Raw genomic sequence first — 5,000 nt, forward strand, 5'->3', positions numbered from 1 at the left:
GGGTTTAAATAAAGTATGATACCGCTCCATTAATTTTAATCTGAATAATTATACATGAGAAATGCTACCTTGCATTTCGGTGATCAAAATTACGTAAAAATCGAATTGAAAAATGAAAATTTTTATCCTTGGAAGAAAAACGTTGAAACTTCGCACCGTGAATGTGAGTACGAAGAAAAAAAATCCCAAGGCCTAAAACTTTTGGAAATTGACATGGTTCTCCAACGCGGAGTAAATGTTATGGCTGGTTGAGAACCGACTTATCCGGAGCGAATCCCATCTGTCCACGGTGACTAACACGGTCAATAATAAGAACGGCTATTATTCCTTTACATGAAAGCCGTTTCCATGAGGATATCACTACCTTTTTATTAAATAAAGGCAATGAAGGGAACGTACAAGTCCAAACAAACGATTAAAAATTGCTTTTTTTTTGGATATTGCGAAATATGGGCGAGGGAAGGGGATATTTCCATGCCTGGCTTATAATGTCGAGGAAAATGAATTAAGTGTTAAGTAACGATATATATATGTTGAAAGGTTGACTTGGTTTGTAACTGATGTAACGATTTTTGCAATTCTTCCGGGAAAAAATCCGCAAGTGAAGCGAATTTAATGCGCAAATTATTCGCTGAAAACGAATAAATTACTTGGAAAAATTTTCTAAGTGCCGATTAATAATAATAAAGTAAGAAGTAAGGGTAAACTGGGAAGGACATGCAGAGAGAACGTAATCTTTGGAAAATGGTCGAAAATTTTCTAAGTCCCGCAAAAAATCGGCGTTTTGGACCAGTCTTTTTGCCCAGAATCTCCGAAAAACACCGGCGATTGCGCCATTCTGAGCAATGTCCAAGGGGATCCCAAAATGATTTTGACTTATATGTGGAGTATCGCATTGGCGAGTCCAACCGGTCAGCAAATGGCGAGGAAGTGATTCGGGGTTGGTTCTCGGTCTCTTCGGATCTCGCCCACCTCTACCTAGTCCCTTTTGGATTTGGAACACGAAAGTATAAATTTTCGGGCAAATACCGACGCCATGCGGGTTGCCGGGAAACCCCCGGTCGATTCCCGGTGTCGAGTGGGCTCGGAGTCGGTGAAAATTGAACGTTCTCCTCGCGAGAAAATCGAGCTAAGCGTGGTCCCGGTGGGTGATTCCGCCGGGAACATAGCCCATGCAAGCTCCCTGGTTGATCCTGCCAGTAGTCATATGCTTGTCTCAAAGATTAAGCCATGCATGTCTCAGTACTAACCGCTTTAAGGCGAAACCGCGAATGGCTCATTAAATCAGTTATGGTTCCTTGGATCTTACCCACACTTACATGGATAACTGTGGTAATTCTAGAGCTAATACATGAAACTCGTGCCTCGACCAGTGATGGAAGGGGTGCTTTTATTAGAACAAAACCAATCGGTCGGTCTTCCGTCCGTTGCCTTGGTGACTCTGAATAACTTTTGGCTGATCGCACGGTCTGAGCGCCGGCGACGCATCTTTCAAATGTCTGCCTTATCAACTTTCGATGGTAGGTTCTGCGCCTACCATGGTTGTAACGGGTGACGGGGAATCAGGGTTCGATCCCGGAGAGGGAGCCTGAGAAACGGCTACCACATCCAAGGAAGGCAGCAGGCGCGCAAATTACCCACTCCCGGAACGGGGAGGTAGTGACGAAAAATAACGATACGGGACTCATCCGAGGCCCCGTAATCGGAATGAGAACACTTTAAATCCTTTAACGAGGATCTATTGGAGGGCAAGTCTGGTGCCAGCAGCCGCGGTAATTCCAGCTCCAATAGCGTATATTAAAGTTGTTGCGGTTAAAAAGCTCGTAGTCGGAGGTGTGTCTCGGACGGTCGGTTCGCCGCTTGTCGGTGCTCAACTGGCCGGTCCGGACGTCCTGCCGGTGGGGTCCGCGAGGCTCCGTTATCCTTCTTTGGTCCTCTTCACCGAGTGCCTTGGTGGGCCGGCACGTTTACTTTGAACAAATTAGAGTGCTCAAAGCAGGCCGTTGGTCGCCTGAATACTGTGTGCATGGAATAATGGAATAGGACCTCGGTTCCATTTTGTTGGTTTTCAGAACTCGAGGTAATGATTAATAGGGACGGACGGGGGCATTCGTATTGCGACGTTAGAGGTGAAATTCTTGGATCGTCGCAAGACGAACCGATGCGAAAGCATTTGCCAAGAACGTTTTCGTTGATCAAGAACGAAAGTTAGAGGTTCGAAGGCGATCAGATACCGCCCTAGTTCTAACCATAAACGATGCCAGCTAGCCATCCGCCGAAGTTCCTTCTATGACTCGGCGGGCAGCTTCCGGGAAACCAAAGCTCTTGGGTTCCGGGGGAAGTATGGTTGCAAAGCTCAAACTTAAAGGAATTGACGGAAGGGCACCACCAGGAGTGGAGCCTGCGGCTTAATTTGACTCAACACGGGAAACCTCACCAGGCCCAGACACCGGTAGGATTGACAGAATAAGAGCTCTTTCTTGATTCGGTGGGTGGTGGTGCATGGCCGTTCTTAGTTGGTGGAGCGATTTGTCTGGTTAATTCCGATAACGAACGAGACTCTGGCCTGCTAACTAGGCGTCGGAATCTATTATGCTTCCGACGTAGCTATCTTCTTAGAGGGACAGGCGGCTCCTAGCCGCACGAGATTGAGCAATAACAGGTCTGTGATGCCCTTAGATGTTCTGGGCCGCACGCGCGCTACACTGAAGGAATCAGCGTGTCCTCCCTGGCCGAAAGGCCCGGGTAACCCGCTGAACCTCCTTCGTGCTAGGGATTGGGGCTTGCAATTGTTTCCCATGAACGAGGAATTCCCAGTAAGCGCGAGTCATAAGCTCGCGTTGATTACGTCCCTGCCCTTTGTACACACCGCCCGTCGCTACTACCGATTGAATGATTTAGTGAGGCCTTCGGACTGGTGCGCGGCGCTCGCCGCCTCAACACCGGTGGCGCCGATGTTGCTGGAAAGATGGCCAAACTTGATCATTTAGAGGAAGTAAAAGTCGTAACAAGGTTTCCGTAGGTGAACCTGCGGAAGGATCATTACAGCTTTCGATTATAAAATCGTAGCTTTGGAACGAATTGGTGAAGAGAAAAAGGGACAAAGAAGGCGAGCAGTCGGGTGCCCGGCTTTCAAAAGCCGGCTTTAAAAGACACACGCCCAACTCGCTCGCAAAGAAGGGAAAAAATTCCCAGTTTGTATGTTTCGATGAAACGAATTTTTTACATAAAATGAAATGAAAGAAAGAAATTCTAAACGGTGGATCACTCGGCTCGTGGATCGATGAAGAACGCAGCTAACTGCGCGTCGAATTGTGAACTGCAGGACACATGAACATCGACGTTTCGAACGCACATTGCAGCCCTCGGATTTTGTTCCCGGGCTACGCCTGGCTGAGGGCCGGCAATTCAGTTCGCGAACGGAAACGTTTGCGTACTGGGGCGACGAGCATCCCTCGCTGGGATGGATCGTCGCCCGGATTGATAGGGGGCTCTGCGGGAGATTGGGCGAGACCCGTCCCCGCCGGTCGAGGTGAGACGCTTCGTTATTTTTTGACGGCGTTCGCCTGCGGATCGGTGGGGGCTCGGTTATTACTCCCTCTCCACGGGCAACTATATCATTTGGGCCGACCTCAGAGCAGGTGAGACCACCCGCTGAATTTAAGCATATTAATAAGCGGAGGAAAAGAAACTAACCAGGATTCCCTTAGTAACGGCGAGCGAACAGGGATCGACTCCAGGGCCAAAGCTCGCGCCCCCCGCGGGGCGCCGAGCGCTGTGGCGTTTGGGAGCGTCCAATTTCCCGAGGGGCGCCGGAGAGTCCAAGTCCCTCTTGAACGGGGCCACGGCCCGGAGAGGGTGCCAGGCCCGTGCGACCTCCGCGCTTGCCTCCCGGGAGGGGCGCTCCTCAGAGTCGGGTTGCTTGAGAGTGCAGCCCAAAGTCGGTGGTAAACTCCACCTAAGACTGAATACGGCCACGAGACCGATAGCGAACAAGTACCGTGAGGGAAAGTTGAAAAGCACTTTGAAGAGAGAGTTCAAGAGTACGTGAAACCGTTTGGGAGTAAACGGGTGGTACCCGAAATTTCGAAAGGGGAGATTCAGGTCTCGCCGGCGACGGGCGAGGGTCGCTTGACGGATGGCGCGCCGGCGGGCGGGGGGTGACCCCCGTCACAGGCGCGTCACCCGGTGGCCCTCGAATGTTCGTCGTCGGTGTGACGCACTTCTCCCCGAGTAGGACGTCGCGACCCGTCGGACGCCGGCCCCACGGGCCCGGGTGGAGTCCCGCCCGCTCTCGAGCGGAAAAGGACCCCGGGATCCCAGGCCGGATGTCCGACGGTAGGAAGCGAAAGTCGACGCGCCGCAAGGCGTCCGGCCCTCCGCGAGCACCCTCGGGGGTTAGGGTTCCGGACCCGGTCCGATCCCTTTCCCACCGTGGGGCTGTCCGCGAACCGTGAGGTGTCCTCGGACGGCGTCGAAAGTTTCGAGTCCGCGACGCTACGGCTTGGATGGTCCACCCGACCCGTCTTGAAACACGGACCAAGGAGTCTAACATGCGCGCGAGTCGTTGGGTCGGACACGCTCCGCTAAACCCATAGGCGCAATGAAAGTGAAGGCCGCCGTTCCGGCGGCCGAGGGAGGACGGGGTCGTTCGCTCGCTCCGGCGGGCGTCGGTCCCCGCACCCCCGGGGCGTCTGATCCCTCATTGCGAGGGGAGGCGCACCCAGAGCGCACACGTTGGGACCCGAAAGATGGTGAACTATGCCTGGCCAGGACGAAGTCAGGGGAAACCCTGATGGAGGTCCGTAGCGATTCTGACGTGCAAATCGATCGTCGGAGCTGGGTATAGGGGCGAAAGACTAATCGAACCATCTAGTAGCTGGTTCCCTCCGAAGTTTCCCTCAGGATAGCTTGCGCTCGGAGGAGAGTCTCATCCGGTAAAGCGAATGATTAGAGGCCTTGGGGCCGAAACGGCTTCAACCTATTCTCAAACTTTAAAT

General features: G+C 52.4%; 3 non-coding genes across 3 annotated transcripts in view; all 3 read left to right on the top strand.

Moving 5' to 3' along the window:
- Positions 1 to 1,180: 1,180 nt before the first annotated feature.
- On the top strand, positions 1,181 to 3,045 carry LOC139686504 (small subunit ribosomal RNA). Its single transcript, XR_011700408.1, has one exon. It is a non-coding gene; the product is annotated as a small subunit ribosomal RNA (ribosomal RNA).
- A 203-nt stretch (positions 3,046 to 3,248) lies between these two features.
- Positions 3,249 to 3,403, top strand: LOC139686597 (5.8S ribosomal RNA). Its single transcript, XR_011700483.1, has one exon. It is a non-coding gene; the product is annotated as a 5.8S ribosomal RNA (ribosomal RNA).
- Positions 3,404 to 3,627: 224 nt separating this feature from the next.
- Positions 3,628 to 5,000, top strand: part of LOC139686539 (large subunit ribosomal RNA) — a 4,115-nt gene continuing 2,742 nt past the window's right edge. The window contains exon 1 of the ribosomal RNA XR_011700441.1: positions 3,628 to 5,000. This exon is cut by the window's right edge and continues 2,742 nt beyond it. This is a non-coding gene — a ribosomal RNA (large subunit ribosomal RNA).

The sequence above is a fragment of the Hetaerina americana genome, unplaced genomic scaffold (genome assembly GCF_022747635.1).
Source record: "Hetaerina americana unplaced genomic scaffold, ioHetAmer1.1.p SCAF_142, whole genome shotgun sequence".
Taxonomy (NCBI): domain Eukaryota; kingdom Metazoa; phylum Arthropoda; class Insecta; order Odonata; family Calopterygidae; genus Hetaerina; species Hetaerina americana.